The sequence below is a fragment of the Bos mutus genome, chromosome 28, assembly GCF_027580195.1.
Source record: "Bos mutus isolate GX-2022 chromosome 28, NWIPB_WYAK_1.1, whole genome shotgun sequence".
NCBI lineage: Eukaryota > Metazoa > Chordata > Mammalia > Artiodactyla > Bovidae > Bos > Bos mutus.
The window spans coordinates 31,785,428-31,810,070 of record NC_091644.1 but is presented as its reverse complement, the minus strand read 5'-3'; the positions used below and the strand labels follow the sequence as shown (position 1 = coordinate 31,810,070).

General features: G+C 42.4%; 1 long non-coding RNA gene across 3 annotated transcripts; it reads left to right on the top strand.

The window, feature by feature from the left end:
- The first annotated feature begins 1,070 nt into the window (after positions 1–1,070).
- LOC138986096 (uncharacterized) lies at positions 1,071–24,501 on the top strand. Of its 3 annotated transcripts, none has more exons than XR_011462989.1 (4): positions 1,071–1,251; positions 7,455–7,574; positions 8,211–8,382; positions 17,559–24,501. It is a non-coding gene; the product is annotated as an uncharacterized lncRNA (long non-coding RNA). The 3 variants fall into 3 exon arrangements; XR_011462991.1 differs by having other exon boundaries at positions 8,157–8,382; XR_011462990.1 differs by lacking the exon at positions 1,071–1,251 and adding an exon at positions 3,994–5,599.
- Positions 24,502–24,643: the final 142 nt, after the last annotated feature.

The following is a 24,643-nucleotide window of genomic DNA, read 5'->3' as shown; positions in this document are numbered from 1 at the left end:
AGCAGGAGGAATGGAGCAGGACTAGAGTTGTCACTGGAAAAGCAAGTCACTCATGTTAGCTAGAGAAGGGATGTTTGGTCTTTTTGTGTTTGCATGTCTGTTTACTGTTCATGCACAGTTAGTCTTAAATTTCTTCACCTTCCGTCTCGTTAGATACCTCATTTGACATCAAAATTCCATGATGTCGCTTATGTTCATCCGGGGATTCAGGCCAGCTACCAACGATGGCTGTCGGGGCTCCTTTACTTTTTAACGCTAAATCTGAGCATAATTAAGATGAAAAACAAAAGGAGATCACTCAGCTGCTTTTGTAACAGAATATGACAACTCTTGGTCCCTGACACTACCTAACCCAAATAACTCGTTACCAAGGGCTGGAAAGGTCAATGTGTCTTGTTTAGAGCAGAAACAGCTGGCCTGGATGTAGCAGGAAACCAAACGACACTGGCCTAGACCGCGTTTCCTCCAGAAGTGAAGGGCTCCACGGTGACTTCCTCTGCCCCAGGACTTATTTCTCAGGACAGGCCTGAGGAAAAAGCCCTGCCCTCTGAAGGAACCAGTTAACAGAGCTAGCCGATGTCACGTGACAGTGCAGAGTAGACCCTAGAGAGCACACCTTGCGGCTGCGGTCACTCGATCCGCCTTCATCGGTCTCCGATGTTCCTGGTTCCCTCCTTCTTTCTCGCCAGGAAATGACTCTCATTTCCTTCTACCACGCTAGTCTTCTGTCTGGACATTCTTTGAGCCCACTGGGAGACCCTCCCAGTCAGTACCACTAAAGCCTCAAACTTGCCACAAAAGGCCTCTTCTCTACCAAGGGCTCGCCCACGTCCCGCAGCACCCCTCCCGGCAGCGGGTCCCTAAGCATGCCCCGGCCCTGCCCTGCGCCTGGATGGCTAATCCGTGTGCGTCACAATGGCGTCCTGGTGGCCCCGCCCCCGGACGCCCGTCTCGGAGACCCCGCCCCCGTGTTGTCCTTCCGGCTCGCTTTTAGACGTAGGATTGCGCCGTCTTCCGGGAGAAGAAGGTGGGGTTTGACAATAATCCGGAAGCGGGGCGGGGGCGCGGGCTTGTGGGCTGTTGTTCCCGGCTGCTCGGGCACATGACCGACAGGGGGCAGGGCACACCGAGAGCCGAAGGGCTCGTGAAGGTACCGCGTGTGCCAAGGGCGGCGGGAGTTGTTTGACTCCCGCCCACAGCGCTTCTGACCACGCCCCTCCGTAGCCCGCCCCAGGGATTTTCATGGCGATGGTAAACAAGCCTCCCTTGAGTTAACTAGAACTTCACAGTCCCCGGCGTTTCGTTCTGGCAACCCACTCCAGTACTCTTGCCTGGCAAATCCCATGGGCGGAGGAGCCTGGTAGGCTGCAGTCAATGGGGTCTCGAAGGGTGGGACATGACTGACTTCACTTTCACTTTTCATTTTCATGCATTGGAGAAGGAAATGGCAACCCACTCCAGTATTCTTGCCTGGAGAATCCCAGGGACGGGGGAGCCTGGTGGGCTTCCATCTATGGGGTCGCACAGAGTCGGACACGACTGAAGCGACTTAGCAGCAGCAGCAGCAGGGTGTTCAGGGAACAAGGACGGCCGAGGTGTGGGATGTGAAGAAGAGCGGGAACAGGGAGACTCGGAGCCTTAAGCGAAGGGTGGGGCGGGCGGCCTGTTCGAGACCTGCACACTCGGAACAGACTGGGACCTGGAACCCCTGGGGTTAGAGACTGTGGAGTATCCTTGGTTCCAATGGAGGAGTCGCCAGCCCATCTAGGGAGACGGAGTCAAGGGGGCCAGAAATGGGTCGTGTTTGGGGAGAATACCTTTTTTAGGGTAGAGATTTAGGGGAGTCGTTGAGTGGTCCAAATCCTAGGACCCAAGGGTACGAGAGGTCTGCGCTAGCCTGTAGGGATCAGGTGTGTAGACGTGGTTGGGAAAAAGCTCTTGTTACTTTATTTTATATCTTGCTGCTGCTGCTAAGTCGCTTCAGTCATGTCCGACTCTGTGCGACCCCATAGTCGGAAGCCCACCAGGATCCCCCGTCCCTGGGATTCTCCAGGCAAGAACTCTGGAGTGGGTTGCCATTTCCTTCTCCAATGCATGAGAGTGAAAAGTGAAAGTGAAGTCATTCAGTCGTGTCCGACTCCTAGCGACCCCATGGACTGCAGGCTTTGCTACTCAACTTTTCTCCTACCCATTTCCTGTTCCCTGAGGAAATAATTTCAAACTTTTGAATTTTCTTCCCCATTAGTTTTATTCCTTTTGTATATGCATCTCTTTGTGTATTTCGTTCATCAGCTTCGCTAAATTTGAATACTTAAGTCTGAAGTATTTCCTGATTGATTTCCTTTGCCTCCTGGTCACACTTTTCTGCAGCATGTGTATAGGCAGCTGTTTGCTTTTCTTTCTTTTTCTAGACGTATCCTTGACTATATTTTGCACTGGTTCCATTTTTGACGGCTCATCTTGGAGTGAGTTTGAATTCAGCAGATTGTGGGAGTGGGTCCAAGGCTCTCATACTTTTCTTTATTATCAAGATTTGCGTGTAGTTTATTTTTTTCCCCACTTTAAAAATATGACATGTAAGAGATCTTTTGTAAAACATACCTCAACGGTATAAAGAATACTACTCAATCCAAATTTTAAGAAATAGAACTCAGCGTGGTTCTCTTTCTCATCAGATCTGAGCACTGGTCTTGGTGGTCATAAAGGTCATAAAGTAGTAGTAATGAGACTCTCCTCACAGTGCTTGGAGTCTGCTGTATGGCCTGTGGGCTTCTTTCAAACAAGGTTAAATTCTTTTAGAACTTGTTTCCTCCTCCCCCGTACAATGGCATAATCTCAGGCTTAAAAGTGAAATTGCCCAGTTATGCCCTACTCTTTGCTATCCCAAGGGGTGTAGCTTACCAGGTCCCTCCGTCCAAGGGATTTTCCAGGCAAGGGTACTGGAGTGGGTTGCCATTTTCTTCTCCAGGGGATCTTCCTAACCCAGGGATGGAACCTGGCTCTCCTTTGTTGCAGTCAGGCAGATGCTTTACTGTCTGGGCCACCAGGGAAGCCCAACAGTAGGTGAAGCTTTGTTGTTCAGTTGCTCAGTCGTGTTGTTCTCTTTGTGATCCCATGGACTGCAGCATTCCAGGCTTCTCTGTCCATTGCCATCTCCCATCTCATTTCCATTGAGTCGGTGATGCCATCCAACCATCTCATCTACTGCTGTCCCCTTCTCCTGCCTTCTATCTTTCACAGTATCAGAATGTTTTCTAACAAGTCAGCTCTTCCCATTAGGTGGCCAAAGTACTGGAGCTTCAGTTTCAGCATCAGTCCTTTTAATGAACATTTAGGATTGATTTCCTTTAGGATTGACTGGTTGGATCTCCTTGCAGTCCAAGGGACTCGAAAGAGTCTTCTCCAACACCAGAGTTCAAAAGCACCAGTTCTTTGGCGCTTAGCCTTCTTTATAGTCCAGCTCTCACATCCAGACGTGTCTACTGGAAAAACCGTAGCTTTGATTACATAGAGCTTTGTTGGCAAAGTAATGTCTCTGCTTTTTAATATGCTCTCTAGATTTGCCGTAGCTTTTATTCCAAGGAGCAAGCGTCTTAATTTTGTGGCTGCAGTTACCATCTGCAGTGATTTTTTTAGCCCAAGAAAATAAAGTCTCTCCCTGTTTCCATTGTTTCCCCATCTATTTGCCATGAAGTGATGGGACCAGATGCCATTATCTTAGTTTTCTGACTGTTGAGTTTTAAGCCAGCTTTTTCACTCTCTTTCACTTTCATCAAGAGACTCTTTCGTTCCTCTTAGCTTTCTGCCATAAGGGTGGTGTCATCTGCATAATTATTGCTATTTCTCCCCGCAATCTAGATTCCAGCTTGTTGATACAGTGATTGCTGATTAATATTTCTGTATTTGGGAGAGATTTCTCATAAGTTCTCTTGCCTCTTGATTGAGAGTGATCCTTTATTCTAAAATATGTTACCAGTAAAAATGTATTTGTCCGTTATTGTGGATATACAGAGGATCTTCTATAGGAAGAGGAGAACTAAGAGATAATAGATTATTTTGTTTTGTTTGCTAATGTTGGTACCTAGCATATCAGTAACCAGTAGAAGATGCCTGGATGTAAAAAAGAAAGAACGAGAACGCCACATTTATCTTAAGACACTTCGTGTGATCCCAGTCTTCCCAGCTCCCCCATCACTATCTTGAATTTTATGTTTGTCAATTGCTTGCTTTTCTTTATAATTTGACTAAAATTGTATCCCATAGAAAAATGTATTTAATAGTTTTGCATGTCTTTGGATTCTATATCTGTTGTTTTCATACTCCATTTTCTTCTATGCCTTTCTTCGGTTAATTGGCCTTGTCTGTTGTCTTCACAGTATTATGAAGACCAAGCATAAAGCTATAGTATTTTTTGCTGTTTTATAGCGTTCCATTTAGTAAGTGGGCAACAACTTATTTCCCCACTATTCTGTTAAAGGAGTTATAGATTGTTTTCAGTTTTCTGTATTATAAACAGTGATGCTTTGAATTAGTACCTATTTTCTGGTCTGGGGCAATGTTTCCTCCTCTTCCATTTTCTGAGAGAGATTGTTTAAACTTGGTTTTAATTCTTCTCTAAATATCTGATATAGCTTTTCCAGTGAAACCATCTGGTCTGGAGATTTGGGGGAAAGTTTTAAAATCATGAATTCAATTTTTTGATAGTTATAGAACTGTTCAAATTATTTCATACTAGAGGAGCTGTGATAGTAACTTTTTGAGGAATTTGATCTAAGTTGACAAATTTACGTGAGTAGAGTTCTTTATAGTGTTCTCATAAAACAACCTTTGAGGTTATTTTGCCAAAATTGAAATATTTTCAGTCATTATTTCTTGAAATACTTTCCAGTCTCACATTCTTTCTCTTTCCCTTCTGAGACTCCCATGATGTGATCATTAGATCTTTTGTTATATTCCCACAGGTTCTGGAGGCATTTTTCATTTTTTGATGCTCTGTTTTCATTCCTTCAGATTGGATAACTTATATTATTCTTTATTCAAGTTTTCTGACTTTCCCCCATCTACTGGGTCCATTCTGCTTTTGAGCCCATCTAGTGAGTTTTTAATTTTGGTAGTTATATTTTTCAGTTCTAGAATTTCTCCCTGGTTCTTTAAATCTTCTGTTTCTTTGCTAAGTTGTACTTTTCCACTTACTTAAAACATGTTTATAATTGCTCACTGAAGCATTTTTGTGATGGCTGCTCTAAATTCCTTGTCAGATATTCCAAATATTGGTGTTTCTGTCTTTTAGGTTTTTTTTTTTTTTTGCCACACCATGGGGCTTTTGGGATCTTAGTTCCCTGAGCAGGAATCAGACCAGAGCCCTTGGCAGTGAAAATGTGGAGTCCTAAGCATTGGACCACCAGGGAATTTCTTCTGGTTTTCTTTTCTCATTTAAGTGGGAATTTTCCTGGTATTGGTATGATGATTATTTTTTTTTAATCCTGGATATTTTCATCATTTTCTTGAGACTGTGGCTCTTACCCAAATCTCTTTTTAGCAGGTTTTCTCTGACACCATACTGGCTAAGGAAAGGGAGATGCTACCTCATTACTGCCAGGTAGGGTGGAAGTCTAGGTTGCCCACTAGGCTTCTGTTGACTAACTGGGGCTGGGGAATGGGAGAGGTACCTCATTCTAGTGGACTGGGTTGGCTGTCCGGTTCCCTACCGGACCTTCAGTGACAGTGGCTTGGCTGCAAGAATGAGATGTATGTGTTGCAGCCTGGTGAGGGAAATCTGAGCTTCCTGTTAGGCCTTGACTGATACGGGTGACGGGGGTGGCACACTTATTTTCTGTGGAGCTTGGCTGAAGTAGGGTGGTTATTGCCTGCAAGTTTTGTCTTCCAAGGCTACCCCTTTCTTTATCCTTTGGCTCAGAAGAGCAAGCTTCTCTTAGTACCCACTGACATTTTCAGATGGCTGGCTTCTCAGACACCCAATGTAGAATATATGAGGCAAAAAGAAAACTCAGGAACCCTATGTCATGTCATTTCTTGAGTCCCAAGATAATTTCTTGGTGTAGTTTCTCTTCACCTTTCAGTTTTGTTAAGTTTATCTCTATAATTTCAGTATGTTTAGCCATATTTAATGGGAGGAATATGAAGATATCTTCTTTATCTTATCCTGAACTGGAAGCTTTGCCTTTATTTTTGAAAGGTATTTTTGCTCTCTTTGAAATTATTTGACAGTTTTTTCTTTTAGGACTTTAAAGATGTCATTCCACAGTGTTCTCTTTTGTATTGTCTCCTGTGAGAAATCTGATGTTATCCTTTATATGTTCTTTATTTAACATGTCTTTCTGGCTGATTTAAGACTAAATACACTTGATCTGAGCCAAAAGGCCGAGAAATGATTAAGATTTTTTTAAAAATCCCTTATTTTGAGCAATTTGATTCTGATGTTATTTGGTGTCATTTCCTTTATGTTTCTTTAGTTTAGGATTCATTGAGTTTCTTGGAACCTTATAGTGTTTTTTTAAGTGTGGAAAGTTTTAGGCCATCATTTTGTTACTGAACAAAGTTTGTGTGTCTTATGGACAGTGAGGCCAAACAAACCAAAATGGTGGCGTTTGGAGTAGAGAAGGGTTTATTGCAGGGCAAAGCAAAGAGAACTTGTCGCTCATGCTCAAAATCCCCTTCCTCCATTGTTTTGGTGGAGAAGTTTTGCTTAAATTTGTTTATTTTTATTTATTAAAATTTTTCGCTTGCTCTGGGTGTCTGTTGCTGCTCAGGCTTTCTCTAGTTGTGGTGAGTGGTGGCTGCTCTTCGTTGTGTGGGCTTCTTACTGTAGTGGCCTCTCTTGTGGAGCACAGGCTGTAGTTGCGTGTGCTTCAGTAGTTGTGGTGTGTGGGCTCAGTAGTTGTGGCTTGAGGGCTCTAGTGCTCTGGTTCAGTAGTTGCAGTACACAGGCTTAGTTGCTCCATGGCATGCTGCTTCCCAGACCGGGGGTTGAACCCATGTCCCCTCATTGGCAGGTGGATTCTTAACCATTAGAGCACCAGGGAAGCCTGAGAAGTTTTTATAAGCTAAATTTGAGATGAAGGCTTCGGGTGTATGACTTCCTTTTGGTAGGTTGATGGTGAGCTAGTGTAACCAAAATTCAGCCCCTGTACACTGGTACAAAATTGCATCTTGGAGGTGGAGTTTTGGGTGAAGTATGAATAGCTATGGGGTTCCCAGGTGGCCCTAGTGGTAAAGAATCCACCTGCCAATGCAGGAGCCACAGGAGATGCAGTTTCAGTCCCTGGGTTAAGAAGATCCCCTGGAGGAGGGCATGGCAACCCACTCCAGTATTCTTGTTTGAAAAATCCCATGTACAGAGGAGCCTGGCAGGCTGTAGTCCAGTGGATCACAAAAAGTTAGACATGACTGAGCACACATACATGCAGCCATGAATAACTATGTTGTTTTGCCAGGCAAAGGGGGCCACAGTAGGCAAATGCCCTTCAAACTATGTCCCAACCTAGAGGAGGTAGTGAGGAGTTTTTATACTAATGATCAGCGTGTGGACATTCTTCTGACTGTTTATTGGTGAGGTAAGTGGAAGTCAGCAACATCAATCTTCTGGTTCCAACCAGTCTGGGATCTGCATGCTTGAGTTCAGCATATGGACTCAAACTCAAAAACCCGGCCAAAACCCTGCTTGGGACTCGAACCCAGGCAGAACCCATAGTCTTCCAACTGAGATCACAGACTTGGTTTCAGGTCGTAATGAAGCTATGGTTCTTGATGTCTCATCACAGAAAAAATTCAGTGAGAGACATAGTGATAGGTAAGAAGTGGATTTATTCAGAGAAACACACTCCACAGAGTGTGGGTCATTGCAGAGGGTGAGTGCAGTGGCCTTGAAATGTGTGGTTAGCTTTTATGGCCTGGGTAATTTCATAAGCTAGTGAGTGGGAGGATTGTTCCAACTATTTTTGGGACGGGGTGAAGATTTCCAGGAATTGGGCCGCTGCTCAGTTTTTGGTCTTTTGACAGCTGACCTTGGAACTGTCATGGTACCTCTGGGTGTGTCTTTAGCTTGCTGATTGAGGATCATGGTCTAGTCATCCAAGTTGACTTGTCTGCCATCTTGAACTCATTTGATTCTAATCAGTTTATGTTGTATCCTCTAGGCTATGTCATTCTTTCAAAGGTTGTGCCCTGCCCCCTTCCCTCCTGTTTCACAGCTACTGAGCCCACTTGCTGCCAACTGCTGAAGCCCATGTGCCTAGAGCCTGTGCTCTGCAACAAGAGAAGCCGCCGCGCACTGCAACTAGAGAATAGCCCCCACTTGCTGCAACTACAGAAAGCCCATATGCAGCAACGAAGACCCACCACAGCCAAAAAACAAATAAATGAGTAAGTTAAAAAAAAAGCAATTTAATGAAGCATCAGTAGGCTCGTAGAAGACATATTCTCTTTTTAGGTTTAAGACACTTCTTAATACATGAATGGAGATTGGGATTATCTACCAGGAGTAGAGCCAATACTAGGTAGATCTGTAGCCAGACATGACTAAATAAGTGGTTTTTGACAGATTTATCCCTTAGACCATTTGGCCTTTGTAGACATTTTGATTGTCATGACTAGGGGCAGTACTACTGGTATTCAGTGGACGGAGGACAAGAATCCTGCTAAATGTACATTTTGTAGGATAGTTTCCAAACCAAAAAAATTATCTGGTCCCAAATGTCAATTACGCTGCTGTTGAGAAGCTTAAATCCTGTGTTACCTGAGAACGGGGTTTCCCTCTTGAGGGGTGTTGAGCCAAAAGACACATCCAAGCCAAAGATCAGGAGAAGGAGGGATTTATTACTTGCAGCAGGTGTGGAGAACACAGGGAACCTTTCTCAAAGCAGTGTCTCCCTGAACAGCAAAATTGGGGAAGTTTTAAGCTAAGGATACATGAATATTCATGAAGCGATTTGAACAAGTGAATTCAGCATAGAATAGGGGCAGAGGTTGATAGAGTCCAAACTTTGATGTTGTGAGGGTTAGAAAAGGTCAATATCATCATTCCTTTGGTTCTAGTTGATCTAGTGGTTGAGACCTTGAGGAGGGGTTAAATTATGCAAAACAGTTAAAGAAAGTGCCTCAGGCTAATCTTTATCATTGAAAGAGAACTGGGAGTCTTTACAACTGACTTCCCTGGGTGGCTCAGACAGTAAGTAGTCTCCCTGCAATGCAGGAGACCTGGGTTTGATCTCTGTGTCAGGAAGGTCCCTTGGAGAAGGAAATGGCAACCCACTCCAATATTCTTGCCTGAAGAATCCCCATCGACAGAGGAGTCTGGCAGGCTAGTCTATGGGGTCACAAAGAGTCGGACTGAGTGACTAAGAATTTCACTTTACAACTGATTTACTGTCTTTGCTATTGTTATCTCTCTGGCCTGATAACAGTTTATTCTTTTGTTCCCTTAGGATTATTATTACTGAGACCTGATGAAGGGCAAGCATTGTGACCAGGCTTAGATTCCAAAATGGCTTCGGCCAAAAAATTGCTTGTCTTATGTTAATAAAGTCCTGCCTAGTTCTCTTTCTCCTGAGACTCCCTACCCAATTTGCTTACAACTGGACTAAAAAAAGATCTTGAAATAAAGAGAAGAGTAATTCCTGGCAAGACTTAAGAGAGTCAAAGTAGTTCTGGGCTTCCCTGGTGGCTCAATCGATAAAGAATCCGCCTGCCATGCGGGAGTCCTGGGTTCAGTCCCTGGGTTGGGAAGATCCCCTGGAGAAGGGAATGGCTACCCACTCTAGTATTCTGGCCTGGAGAATTCCATGGACTGTATAGTCTGTGGGGTCGCAAACAGTGCGACATGACTGAGTGATTTTCACTCCCTAGATCAGATCAGATCAGGTCAGTCACTCAGTTGTGTCTGACTCTTTGCGACCCCACGAATCGCAGCACGCCAGGCCTCCCTGTCCATCACCAACTCCCGGAGTTCTCTCAGACTCACGTCCAACGAGTCAGTGATGCCATCCAGCCATCTCATCCTCTGTCGTCCCCTTCTCCTCCTGCCCCCAATCCCTCCCAGCATCAGAGTCTTTTCCAATGAGTCAACTCTCTGCATGAGGTGGCCAAAGTACTGGAGTTTCAGCTTTAGCATCATTCCTTCCAAAGAAATCCCAGGGCTGATCTCCTTCAGAATGGACTGGTTGGATCTCCTTGCAGTCCAAGGGGCTCTCAAGAGTCTTCTCCAACACCACAGTTCAAAACCATCAATTCTTCGGCGCTCAGCCTTCTTCACAGTCCAACTCTCACATCCATACATGACCACAGGAAAAACCATAGCCTTGACTAGACGGACCTTTGTTGGCAAAGTAATGTCTCTGCTTTTGAATATGCTATCTAGGTTGGTCATAACTTTCCTTCCAAGGAGTAAGCGTCTTTTAATTTCATGGCTGCAGTCACCATCTGTAGTGATTTTTGGAGCCCAGAAAAATAAAGTCTGACACTGTTTCCACTGTTTTCCCCATCTATTTCCCATGAAGTGATGGGACCAGATGCCATGATCTTCGTTTTCTGAATGTTGAGCTTTAAGCCAACTTTTTCACTCTCCACTTTCACTTTCATCAAGAGGCTTTTGAGTTCCTCTTCACTTTCTGCCATAAGGGTGATGTCATCTGCATATCTGAGGTTATTGATATTTCTCCCAGCAATCTTGACTCCAGCTTGTGTTTCTTCCAGTCCAGCATTTCTCATGATGTACTCTGCATATAAGTTAAATAAGCAGGGTGACAATATACGGCCTTGACGAACTCCTTTTCCTATTTGGAACCAGTCTGTTGTTCCATGTCCAGTTCTAACAGTTGCTTCCTGACCTGCATACAAATTTCTCAAGAGGCAGATCAGGTGGTCTGGTATTCCCATCTCTTGAAGAATTTTCCACAGTTTATTGTGATCCACACAGTCCAAGGCTTTGGAATAGTCAATAAAGCAGAAATAGATGTTTTTCTGGAACTCTCTTGCTTTTTCCATGATCCAGCGGATGTTGGCAATTTGATCTCTGGTTCCTCTGCCTTTTCTAAAACCAGCTTGAACATCAGGAAGTTCATGGTTCACATATTGCTGAAGCCTGGCTTGGAGAATTTTGAGCATTACTTTACTAGCGTGTGAGATGAGTGCAGTTGTGTGGTAGTTTGAACATTCTTTGGCATTGCCCTTCTTTGGGATTGGAATGAAAACTGACCTTTTCCAGTCCTGTGGCCACTGCTGAGTTTTCCAAATTTGCTGGCATATTGAGTGCAGCACTTTCACAGCGTCATCTTTCAGGATTTGAAATAGCTCAACTGGAATTCCATCACCTCCACTAGCTTTGTTCGTAGTGATGCTTTCTAAGGCCCACTTGACTTCACATTCCAGGATGTCTGGCTCTAGGTCAGTGATCACACCATCGTGATTATCTGAGTCGTGAAGATCTTTTTTGTACAGTTCTTCTGTGTATTCTTGCCATCTCTTCTTAATATCTTCTGCTTCTGTTAGGTCCATACCATTTCTGTCCTTTATTGAGCCCATCTTTGCATGAAATGTTCCTTTGGTATCTCTGATTTTCTTGAAGAGATCTCTAGTCTTTCCCATTCTGTTGTTTTCCTCTATTCCTTTGCATTGATTGCTGAGGAAGGCTTTCTTATCTCTTCTTGCTATTCTTTGGAACTCTGCATTCTAAATCATTTTGCAGGGGGAGTAACTACCATTAGCAATACCCACACCAACACCAAAACAAATACTAAGCTGTTGTGTCAAGAGAAGGATTAAGGTGGTGCTAGTGGTAAAGGGTCCACCTGCCAATGCAGGAGGCACAAGAGATGTGGGTTCAATCTCTGGGTCAGGAAGATCCCCTCGAGGAAGATATGGCAACACACGCTAGTATTCTTCCCTGGAGAATTCTGTGGGCAGAGGAACCTGGCGGGCTACAGTTCATAGGGTCTCAAAGAATCAGGCACAGCTGCTGAAGTGGCTTAGCGTGCATGCACACACCTTCCACGGCTAAGGAATGTGCAAGTGCTTCATAAGCATTATACACAAGCTATGTATATTAGTGCTAAACATTAGTGCTATATTCAGTGCACTACACAGGGCACCAGCGACCTCCATTTTAAATTACTAAGTCACATGTTTAATTAATTGTGGAATTTGGCTTTGAGCCCAAATCCTAATCCCATTTTTTATCACTATACTATAAATCATAACAAGAGACAAGAGTGAGAGAAATAATAGCTAAGGCACAAAAAGAGAATAGAAGGGTAATAGAGAAGTAGAAAACAAAATTAAGTTTTTAGCAGACTTGAGATTTGGGACAGTAAGCTAAAAGAAATACTACTGTGAAAAAAGGCAGATGAGCCCAGGGGCAATTGTTGTTAATAAATAACTATTCCCCTGTTTTTTTCTTTTTTGTCACCACACTTGTGGGTTAGTATTCTAGGCCTGGAACTATCTACGGTGGAGATAATACCATTTACTTAAAACAGTTGGCTCAGTGCCTTGCAAATAATAGCACTTCTCCATTGGAAGGCATCATAGGTACTGGCCATGGTTATCAGTTAATGTATTTGTGCTTTAGTTCTATGAGGACTGCTGATGTGATATTTTTATAAACCTTGCAGATAGTTACTTATCAGATGACCAATACTCTCAGTTCAACAGTAAACTCTGTAGCTTTCACTTTTTATATTCCTTGTCTACTGAGAGAGAACGCTGTTTTCAGAGAAACTTTGGGTATACTTTAGAATCACCTAGGAAACTTTTTTTATTAATTAGTTTGTTTGGTCACACCAGATCTTAGTTGTAGCTTTCGGCGTGCTGTATCTTTAGTATGTGGGATCTAGTTCCTTGACTAGGAATTGAACCCAGGCCCCCTGCATTAGGAGTGCACTGGCTTAGCCACTCAGAGAAGGCAATGGCACCCCACTCCAGTACTCTTGCCTGGAAAATCCCATGGACGCAGGAGCCTGATAGGCTGCAGTCCATGGGGTCTCTAAGAGTCCGACACAACTGAGCGACTTCACTTTCACTTTTCACTTTCATGCATTGGAGAAGGAAATGGCACCCCACTCCAACTGTTCTTGCCTGGAGAATCCCAGGGACGGGGGTGCCTGGTGGGCTGCTGTCTGTGGGGTCGCACAGAGTTGGACACGACTGAAGCAACTTAGCAGCAGCAGCAGGCTTAGCCACTGGGCCACCAAGGAAGTCCCTACCTGGGGAACTTTAAAAATGATGATGTTTCTGCTCATCCCAAACCAATTAAAGAGCAACCTTTACAAACAGGACCGAAAGAAGGGGTACTCCAGGTTTCTTACTTCTATTTTTTAATTTTCACATTCATATTTTAAAATTAATATCTAAAATTTTATAAATTTAAAGAATTTTGAAATATCTAATTTCTGGTATTTGTAAATATTGACTTAAAAGATAAAAGTCACCTCACTTCTTTAAATGTGAATAATAAGTTGTAATAACCTTAGTGTAATATGTGATAAACTTCTTATCATTGGGACGTTTCTCATCATTCTTTTCTGTTCTACTCTCCATATAATTTTATCCCACTAATATATATTCATGCTTTAATGTCTGTATCACCCTTTGAGAAGGAAATGGCAGCCCACTCCAGTAGTTTTGCTTGGGAAATTCCATGGATGGAGGAGCCTAGTAGGCTAGAGTCCATGGGATTGCAGAATTGGACATGACTGAGCAACTTCATTTTGTACTTTGTACTTTATAATTCTCTGGAGCAAAAATATGTATATAAATTTGGATTAAACTTTTAAGATTTCCTCTGTCCACAGGCTTTAAGTACTTAAAATTTCTGGATTGTGGGATCTTTATAGTACTTGTTAAAACACAGTTAATACAAGCAGTGTACATATATTAAAGCTTTAAGCCCACAAAACCTAAATTTCCATCAATAGGTGAGACGATAAACTAAATATGGTATGTTTATACAATGGAATGCACATCAATAAAAAAGAAGTACTTATGAACTTCAAAAGCATCATCCTGATTGAAAGAAGCCAGACATAAAAGAGTATATACTCTATGATTCTGTTTATTTAAAAATCCTAGAAAATGCAAACCAACTCTCTGGTGACAAAAAGCAGGCTGATAGTTGCTTGGGACTAGCAGTGGAGGGAGGCATGGACTGCAAAGGAATGGGACATAGACTTCCCTGGTGTTCCAGTGGTTAAGACTCCAAGCTTCCAATGCAGGGGGTATGGGTTCGATTCCTGGTTGGAGAATTAAGATCCCACATGCTGTACAGTGTGGCCAAAAAAAAAGAGGGTGGGTGCTTACAGGATGATGGAAATGTTCTGGAACTTGAGTGTAGTAATGAGGTCACAGGTGTCATCATTTATCAAAATTCATTGAATTGTACAGTTTAAATTATACATCAATAAGGTCGACAAGAATATATTCCAAGTTTTTATAAGTAGTGAAATGTACAGCTTTATTGGGAATATGCAGAAGAATAAGTTCAGTTGCTCAGTTGTGTCTGACTCTTTGCAACCCCATGGTCTGTAGCAGCCAGGCTTCCCTGTCCATCACCAACTCCTGGAGCTTGCTCAAACTCCTGTCTATCGAGTTGGTGATGCCATCCAATTGTCTCATCCTCTGTCGTCCCCTTCTCCTCCTGCCTTCAATCTTTCCCAGCATCAGGGTCTTTGCCAATGAGTCAGTTCTTCATATCAGATGGCCAAAGTATTGCAGTTTCAGCTTCAGCATCAGTCCTTCCAATGAATATTCAGGACTGATTTCCTTTAGGATTGATCGGTTGGATCTCCTTGCAATCCATGGGACTCTCAAGAGTCTTCTCCAATATTACAGTTCAAAAGCATCAATTCTTCAGTGTTTAGCTTTCTTTATAGTCCAACTCTCACATCCATACATGACTACTGGAAAAACCGTGGCTTTGACTAGATGGAGTTTTGTTGGCAAAGTAATGTCTCTCTGCTTTTTAATATACTGTCTAGGTTGGACTTCCCTGGTGGCTTAGATGGTAAAGCATCTGCCTACAACTTGGGAGACCCAGGTTCAATCCCTGGGTTGGGAAGATCCCCTGGAAAAGAAAATGGCAACCCACTCCAGTGTTCTTGCCTGGAGAATCCCATGGATGGAGGAGCCTGGTGGGCTACAGTCCATGGGGTCGCAGAGTCAGACACGACTGAGCGACTTCACTCACTCACTAGGTCGGTCATAGCTTTTCTTACAAAGAGCAAGTATCTTTTAATTTCATGGCTGCAGTCACCATCTGCAGTGATTTTGGAGCCCCCAAAAATAAAGTCTGTCACTGTTTCCACTGTTTCCCCATCTATTTGCCATGAAGTGATGGGACTGGATGCCATGATCTTTGTTTTTTGAGTGTTGAGTTTTAAGCCAGCTTTTTCACTCTCCTCTTTCATTTTCATCAAGAGGCTCTTTAGATTCTCTTCACTTTTTGCCATTAGGGTGGTGTTATCTGCATATCTGAGGTTATTGATATTTCTCTGGGAATTCTTGATTTCAGCTTGCACTTCATCTAAGCTAGCATTTTACACGATGTACTCTGAATATATGTTAAATAAGCAGGGTGACAATATACAACCTTGACGTACTCCTTTCCCAATTTGGAACCAGTTTGTTGTTCCATGTCCAGTTCTACTGTTGCTTCTTGACCTGCATACAGATTTCTCAGGAGGCAGGTCCGGTGGTCTGGTATTCCCATCTCTTGAAGAATTTTCCACAGTTTGTTGTAGTCTATGCAGTCAAAGACTTTGGCATAGTCAATAAAGCAGAAGTAGATATTTTTGTGGAATTCTCTTGCTTTTTATATAATCCAACATATGTTGGCAATTTGATCTCTGGTTCCTCTGCCTTTTCTAAATCCAGCTTGAACATATGGAAGTTCATGGTTCACGTACTGTTGAAGCCTTGCTTGGAGAATTTTGAGCATTACTTTGCTAGTGTGTGAGATGAGTGCAATTGTGCGGTAGTTTGAACATTCTTTGGCATTGCCCTTCTTTGGGATTGGAATGAAAACTGACCTTTTCCAGTCCTGTGGCCACTGCTGAGTTTTCCAAATTTGCTGGCATATTGAGTGCAGCACTTTCACAGCATTATCTTTTAGGATTTGAAATAGCTCCACTGGAATTCCATCACCTCCACTAGCTTTGTTTGTAGTGATGCTTCCTAAGTCCCACCTGACTTCACATTCCAGAATGTCTGGCTCTAGGTCAGTGATCACACCATCGTGGTTATCTGGGTCCTGAAGATCTTTTTTGTATAGTTCCTCTGTGTTTTCTTGCCCCCTTTTAATATCTTCTGCTTCTGTTAGGTCCATACCATTTCTGTCTTTTATTGAGCCCATCTTTGCATGAAATCTTCCCTTGCTATCTTTGATTTTCTTAAAGAGATCTCTAGTCTTTTCCATTCTGTTATTTTCCTCTATTTCTTTGCATTGATCACTGAAGGCTTTTATATCTCTCCTTGCTGTTCTTTGGAACTCTGCGTTCAAATGGGTATATCATTCCCAGAGGAATAAATCCCTTCTCAAAGTAGTAAAAGTCTCTTATTTTTTGAACCAAAGTTAATAGGCTACTTTTAATAGGTAGATTCACCTCTTCTCCGCCCCCATTTCATTTTCTGATCTCATTTCCTATTGTACTCAACTCTTCTCATTTTACTCATGTTGCACCCATCAGGCAATATGTCTACTTCTGGAGCATGCTTCTCTTCTGAGTCTTTTCTCAAATGTCATCTCTTCAATGATACCCATCCTGAACACCTTCTAAACTGGCAGTTTCCATCCCCACACTCCCATCTCTTTTATCGCTTTTTATTTTTCTTTATTCTGTAGACATTAACTCCTTTGAAAAACTATATAATTTACTCATTATGTTTAGTATTTATTGCCATATAAACTCCAGGAAGGCAGCAGTCTTTCTTTTGTTCTCTGTTGTACCTAGAGTTGTGCCTGGCTCTTGCTCAGTCCCCCAAAAGTGTTGAATAAAAGAATGAATTAAAGTAGACTTAAAACTGAAGACTGGGGACTTGCCTGGTAGTCCAGTGGTTAAGACTCCGTGCTTGCAATGCAGGGGGCACTGGTTCGATCTCTGGTTGGGAAACTAAGATCCTATATGCCATGAGGCCAAAAAAAGCACCTCTGTAAAAAAAGCACCTCTGTGCTTGTGGTGATAGGCAACTCTGCCAGTATACCAAAAATCATTGAATTGCACAAGAATAGTAAGTGAATTGTATGCTATGTAAATTATAACACAAAAAGAAAAAAGATTAAGAACTAGAAAAGAAATTATAAAACTGAAGGCTTTCAAATTAGTATATATTTGGGTCAATAGAATCCCTGCTTATAAACATTTTAAACCCTTATTGGGGTTTCTATGAGGGTACCCTGTCTGAAACAAACAAACAAAAAACCCAAACAACCTTCAGTTCAAAGAGGTCAACTCGGTGCTTTTGAGATAAAACAAGCAGGTTATAAATACCGTGGAATTCAGGAGTACTAGGTGTATTTTTTTAATATATTTTTGTTTTGTTTTGTTTTTTAGGAGTACTCAGTATAAACATCTGATGAACCAATACAGGGTCTTGGATATGAAGTGGAATTCCCTAAAACTCAGCACTGACTCTTCTTCCTCACAATGAGAGTACCAGACTTAGGAGGAAAAGTAAATTTGAGGGAAAATAAGTTTAGGATGGTTGAATACATATGTTGAGTTGCCCAACCTGAAGTAAAATACCATTATCTGGGGGAACAAAATTCCCAGAAGCTCTAAATAGATGGTTCTTCATATAAACCAAAAGAGCAGGGACTTCCCTGGGGGTCCAGTGATGAAGAGTCCAGGCTTCTAATGCAAGGGGCATGGGTCTGATCCCTGATCAGAGAACTAAGATCCTACATGCTGTGCCAAAAAAATGAAACAAAACAAAACAACAACCAACTGAAAGAGCAGACCAGGTGTGAAGCAGAATAGGGGACATCTCTGCAGTAGAAGGGGTGGGGCCAAGGATATTGAACTTCCTGTGGGGCTTCTGTCACATTCCAGCTCCTAACATGAGAGCTTTGTGCTTTCAGTCAAGATACTGAAACCTACTTTCTCAGAGCCTTTATTAGTTTCCCAAACCAAAGAAACCTCCACCTTTGACACAAAAGTGTCATAGCTTAGGTAGATGTATAGACTACATGTGCTAAGCACTGAAGCCCTATAAATGGACATGATGTCAATAATGGGTCGGGAGAAACTGTCCCAGCTATGGGGTTATTGTCAGCATTTAAAGGGCCTAGTGAACTCTGGAATAGATCAAGTAGACAATAGTCTCTAGGAAGTCAAACCCAATAGCCCAATTAAGGGTGGGGTGCAGGTGAAATATACAGTATTCTGAGGCAATGGAGATAGCAGGCAATACTCAGAGACAGGTAGACGCAACAGTAATGCCACAGGAAGCCATTTCCTAGATATTGAGGGCAAAGACTGGGCAGTGTGTCAAGAAGGGTGGAGTGATAGCAAGGACTCCCAGTTCCAGCAGCAGCTATCAAGACACTCTGATGGAATATTACTCAGCCATAAAAAGGAATGAAATTGGGTCATTGTGGAGATGTGGGTGGACCTTGAATCTGTCATGCAGAGTGAAGTAAGTCAGAAAGAGAAACAGATATTGCATATTAACACATAAATATGGACTCTAGAAAAATGGTACAGAGAAGCCCATTTCAAGGGCAGGAATGAGAACAAGATGTAGAGAACAGAGTTGTGTACACCATCAGGGGAGGCGGGAAGGGGAGAGTGGGACAAACTGGAAGAGTAGGGTTGACATAACTACACTACCATGTGTAGAACGGAGCGCTAGTGGGAACCTGATGTGTAGCACAGGGAGCTCAGCTTGGTGCTCTTTCATGACCTAGAGGAGTGGGGTGGGCAGTAGGGAGAGGTGGGAGAGAGGTCCAAGAAGGAGGGGATATGTGTACAGATACAGCTGATTTACTTCATTGTATAGCAGAAACTTAACACAATACTGTAAAGCAGTTGCCCCTCCATGTCCTCCCCTCCCCCAAAAAAAAGACACTGTAGTTGCAGGGGCTGTCTTGGAGCCCTCCAATATGTAGGGAAAATTCTGAGAGCACTGGGGTGGCCACTGAGTGTTCATATTTTCAGATCATTTACTCTTAAAATTAGATAGTATGGGGAGATTTGAATTCAAGATGGATTTCATTTAGGGTCAGAAGTCTAACTTTTACAACAATATTGAGAGTCATCATGGCATTGTGAGACTAGCACTTACCTTATAGTCTTATTTGAAGATTAAATTAGTTATAAAGCATTTAGAACAGTACTTTACATCGTGAGTGCTACTTATCAGACATAGTGTCTTATAATAGAATTTTTGAAAATGCAATGCCTATGTTCTCATTTAGTATTTAATATTATATTTTCCTGAATAAAATATAAATTTAGCAAGTTCAGATGGTGAGTAATCTGCCTGCAATTCAGGAGACACAGGTTTGATTCCTAGGTCAGGTAGATCCCCTGGAGAAGGGAATGGCTACCCACTCCAGTATTCTTGCCTGAAGAATTCCATGAACAGAGGAGCCTGGCGGGCTACAGTCCATGGGGTCGAAAAGAGTCGGACACAACTGAGCACTAACTTTTTAATTGTGGTTGAGTCCAGGAATATTGATGGTTTTGAAAAATATTACAAGAAATTTCCTGGCAGTCCAGTGGTTAGGACTGCACACTTTCCTTACTGCTGAGGGCAAAGGTTTGATCCCTGGTCAAGGAACTAAGATCTTGAAAGCCACAAGGCATGGCCAAACAGAAATAAATAAATTGAAAAATATTATAGAGCTGATGAAGAGAATGATGAATAGTAGTATGAGAAAAATGTATACATGTTACATATGTATTTACACTTCTATTTTATCTGAATCACATCTAAGGATAGTGAAAGAAATTGTATCTAAAGATAACAAAAGGCTTTTTTTAAGTCAAAAACAAATGGCGAAAGACAACTAATGATGAAATAGCCTTCAAGAAAAGAAGATAATTGACAATAATGAAGCTACAATACTCATGTTATATACATGAACTACAGTATATATAATACATAGAAGTGTATAAATGATCATTTAAGGGAGTATCTATCTCATGGGTTCACTGAGAAAAAAACTGTCACCATCTAAATTATTGTTGTTTAGTCATTAAGTTGTGTTTGACTCTTGCGACCCCATGGACTGTAGCCCGCCAGGCTCCTCTCCATGGGATTTTCCAGGCAAGAATACTGGATTGAGTTGCTATGTACTTCTCCAGGGGATCTTCCGAATCCAGGGATCAAATCATCATTTTCCTGTATAGCAGATGGTCTCCTGCATTGCAGGCGGACTCTACCACTGAGCCACCAGGGAAGCCCCACCATCTAAATAGAAGTAGGCAAAACATCCTTTGGCCATAAACTGGTAAACCAATTGTTTTGTACTCACAGATCCAACTTGCCATCTGTGAATAACTCTGGATGACCAGCAATTACCTCTGTTGCATTTCCATTACAATTACTATAAAATGATATAGATAACCTCAAGCTCAAAAGAACAAAAATATGAACAGTTGTGGAAGGGCTTGCTTCCATGAGCAAGTTTTTCAGTGAATGGTAGCCACATTTTAGGGCTCTTTTGAGCTTGAGCTTGAGCTTGAGACCAGTTGATGTGTCTGGATTGCCCTCTCATAGATCCTCATGGATTCAACTCTGAAGCCTTTAGTTCATCCCAGATGCTACTTCTGCATTGCAGGAAGATTCTTTACCACTGAGTTACCAGGGAAGCCCAGAGCAGGAAGTATATAGGAAATTCCCATACCTGCCTCTCGAATTTGCAATGAACCTAAAACTGTTCTAAAATAGAAAGTCTATTTAAAAAACAAAAATTTCTACTAATTCCGGGTTCAACTCCATATCTATTGAGTCACAGTCTCTAAGGGAAGATCCCTTAAATTTTCATTTTCACCAAGTAACCGATGACTCGTATTCCCACTTAATATGTAATCTGCTTCACTAGAAAACACTGATGTGCAGCTTCCTCCACTGAGGCTGTCCAGTTCAGGAAAGCTCAGTCCCCAGCTGGCCAAGAGGCCAAAGGCATCGGACGTGGACAACAAATCCTTCCTTCTAGCAAATGCTCTTCCTGTCTCCCTTACGTTAGCCTTGAATGGTGGTGTAATACACATGTTGTTGTATTACACATGTTGATTTTTTTGTTGTTGTTTTGCATTTAGCAATATATCCAGACATAGAGAACTTTTTTTTTTTAAGACTTCCCTGGTGGTCCAGTGGTTAAGAATCCACCTGCTGTTGCAGGGGACACAGATCTGATCCCTGGTCCAGGAAGAACCCACATGCTGTAGGGCAGCTAAGCCTGTCTGCACAACTACTGAGCCCACACTGTAAAGCTTGTGCTCCACAAGAGAAGCCACTGCAATGTGCCATGAGCAGCCCGGGCACTGCAACAAAGAGGAGCTCCTGCTTGCCAAAACTAGAGAAAGCCCTCACCTGGCAACAAAGACCCAGCGCAGCCAAATGTAAAAATTAAAAGAGCATACTGTATTTCACTATATGGCTATACCATAACTTTTAAAATATGTTCCTGGTTCCTAAACATTTGCCATTACAAAAAGTGCTGCCATAAGTAATCTTGTACAGGCACGTATGTACATACATCATTTTGCACCTCTGAATATGTCTAGAGGATGAACTCATCCAAGTGGAATATGCTGGATTAGATAGAGGTTTATGCATTTGCGTTTTCCATCTGTGGGCCCAAGTTGCCCTCTTGAGGGCAGTACCCATTACATACCCATGAGTGATATGTGTTTTCCTACTTTGTTTTTTTTAAAACATTTTATTTTGTATTGGGGTATAGCAGATTAACAAAGTTGTGACAGTTTCAGGTGAACAGTGAGTGTCCTACGTTATTTTTTAATGGCTGCATGTTATTCTGTTGGAGGAATTACCATCATTTGTTTAATCTGTCTGCTGTTTGTGAACACTGAAATTGTTTCTCTGCCCCACATTTCTTTTGCTCTCAAAGCCACACTGTTTGACTGTCCTATGACTTAACTACCCAGCATGAGGGATTTGGCCATCTTGGGAGGATCCTTGTGGTTGACTTATTATTGTTTTGATTATCATAACAACAGGCCTACACATTCTCTTTTTCTAAGTGTGTCTCCATCTATGAGCTCACTTCTGTGGCTAGACCTCACCTCTAGCCTCTGGGAGTTTTCTTCTGTGAACCCAGCAGGATGAGATCCCGTAAGTCAAATTCCAAAGCTTTGAAGCAAATCAGCAGAGCAGGGCCCCCTAATGACTGATTACACACAGCTCTGACCCCACACAGCCTTGATCTTGTTGTTTTCTACAGCCTTTCATCCCTGCAACCTGAAGATGAGTCCATCTCCTGCCCAGTGGGAGAGCAAAAATAGTGGGGTGGATAGAGCGATGATGCATGTCCCCTGGGCTATGCCTAGGGGAACACTCTGATCTCTGCAGTGACTTGTTTGCAAATACCTTTCTCTTCATCCCAGAGGATCCAAGAGAGAAGTGAGAGCGGGGACAGCCCTGGCACCTGAAAACTGATGATTTGATTGCATGAAGCAATACACGAAGTGGTTTCTGCTGAGCATCTCCAGCTGTAGTGTTTTGGTACTGCTCTAGCCTCACACTTGGATGGTTTCATACTGTTTGTGAAAGAGTTCCCAAATATTTAGCGGTTCTCAGAGATGGTGGTCTTGGGGTGGAGACAGTTCTTAGAAAAGAGTGCTACAGTTCCAACCATGATGGCCTTTTCTCATTAATCTCCTTGTTTTCTCTATCTTATATTTGCTTAGAAATCAGAGTGAAATCAAAATGCTATTAGGAATTATTTTGGCCAGACACACACGAATTAGCAGATGATACCACTCTAACGGCAGAAAGCAAAGAACTAAAGAGCTTCTTGATGAGGGTGAAAGAGAAGAGTGAAAAAGCTGGCTTAAAAACAGCATTAAAAAAAAACTTAATGGCATCCAGTTCCATCACTTCATAGCAAATAGATGGGGGAAATGTGGAAACAGTGACAAATTTTATTTTCCTGGGCTCCAAAATCACTGTGGATGACTGCAGCCATGAAATTAAAAGAAGCTTGATCCTTGGAAGGAAAGCTATGACAAACCTAGACAGCATATTAAAAAGCAGAGACATCACTTTGCTGACAAAGGTCTATCTAGTCAAAGCTATGGTTTATCCAGTAGTCATGTACAGATTTGAGAGCTGGACCATAAAGAAGGCTGAACACTGAAGAAATGATGCTTTTGAACTGTGGTGTTGGAGAAAACTCTTGAGAGTCCCTTAGACATTAAGGATATCAAACCAATCAACCCTAAAGGAAATCGGTCCTGAAGATTAATTGGAAGAACTGACGCTGAAGCTGAAGCTCAAATACTTTGGCCACCTGATACAAAGAGCCAACTTATTGGAAATGACCCTGATGCTGGGAATGACTGAGGGCAGGCAGAAAAAGGGACGACGAGTATGAGATGGTTGGATGTCCGACTTAATGGACATGAGTTTGCGCAAACTCAGGGAGATAATGAAGGACAGGGAAGCCTGGTGTGCTGCAGTCCGTGTGGTTGCAGAGTCAGACACCACTTAGCGACTGAATAACAACAGCTAAAGAATAACCAAGAAAGTCATATAGTCAAGCAAGGTTAGCAAAGGAAAACAGTAACACTTGGTTGATGAATTTGCTTTTGATCCCTAATCCCAATGCAGACAACTCACATGAAGTTGACTATAGAGAGGAGGCTTGCTCCCACCAATGAACCCATCCAAAGATCCCAAGCCATAGTTTTGGTGTACCTCGAAATGACCATAGGAAAGAAGAGGGAAAGAAAGGAAATGACTACAGGTTACTTTCTGGTGAGCATGGACCCTGCACCTTACCACTTTAGCAGCTTGGAAGGAAGACAAAAGAGACTTCCCTGGTGGTCCAGTGGTTAAGACTCTGCACTCCCAGTGCAGGGGGCATGGCTTCCATCCCAACTGGGTAACTAAGAGCCCACTTTTTTTTTTTTTTTTTTTTTAAAGAGCCGTACTTCTATATAGGGATGCACTGCTGGGGAAAAGCCTGTTCCAAGCAGGGAGAAGCTAAGGGTACCGAGGCACAAATATCCTTGATGTGACCAAGGGACAGCCTCTAATTCTTGGATTTGATTATTTAATCCATGATTCTGGCAGGTGTTTTGGGTTGAGAGCTGTGGATTTAATAATTTTAAACATAGTAGCTTTCACTTTTTGGTTGTACTGACCAAGAGTTTTATATAAGAATTTTGTTTTGCTGATACACTTATTTCTCCTGACATACGAAATTCTGAACATCAGTGATGTCATTTTTCTCCTAACCAACTGTGGTGGTGGTATGTTTGGGGCAGACCTTGCAAAGAAAGATAACCAAGAAAAGAAAATGAACAATAATGGCAATAAATTAATGCTTTATTGGAAGTCGTCTCTTGGATCCATAATTTATGTAAATGATTTAGTTTTTTGCTTTCTTTTTTGTGAATGTGTGAGATTTATAGTAGTTTTCTTTATTATTATTTTTTTGGCTATG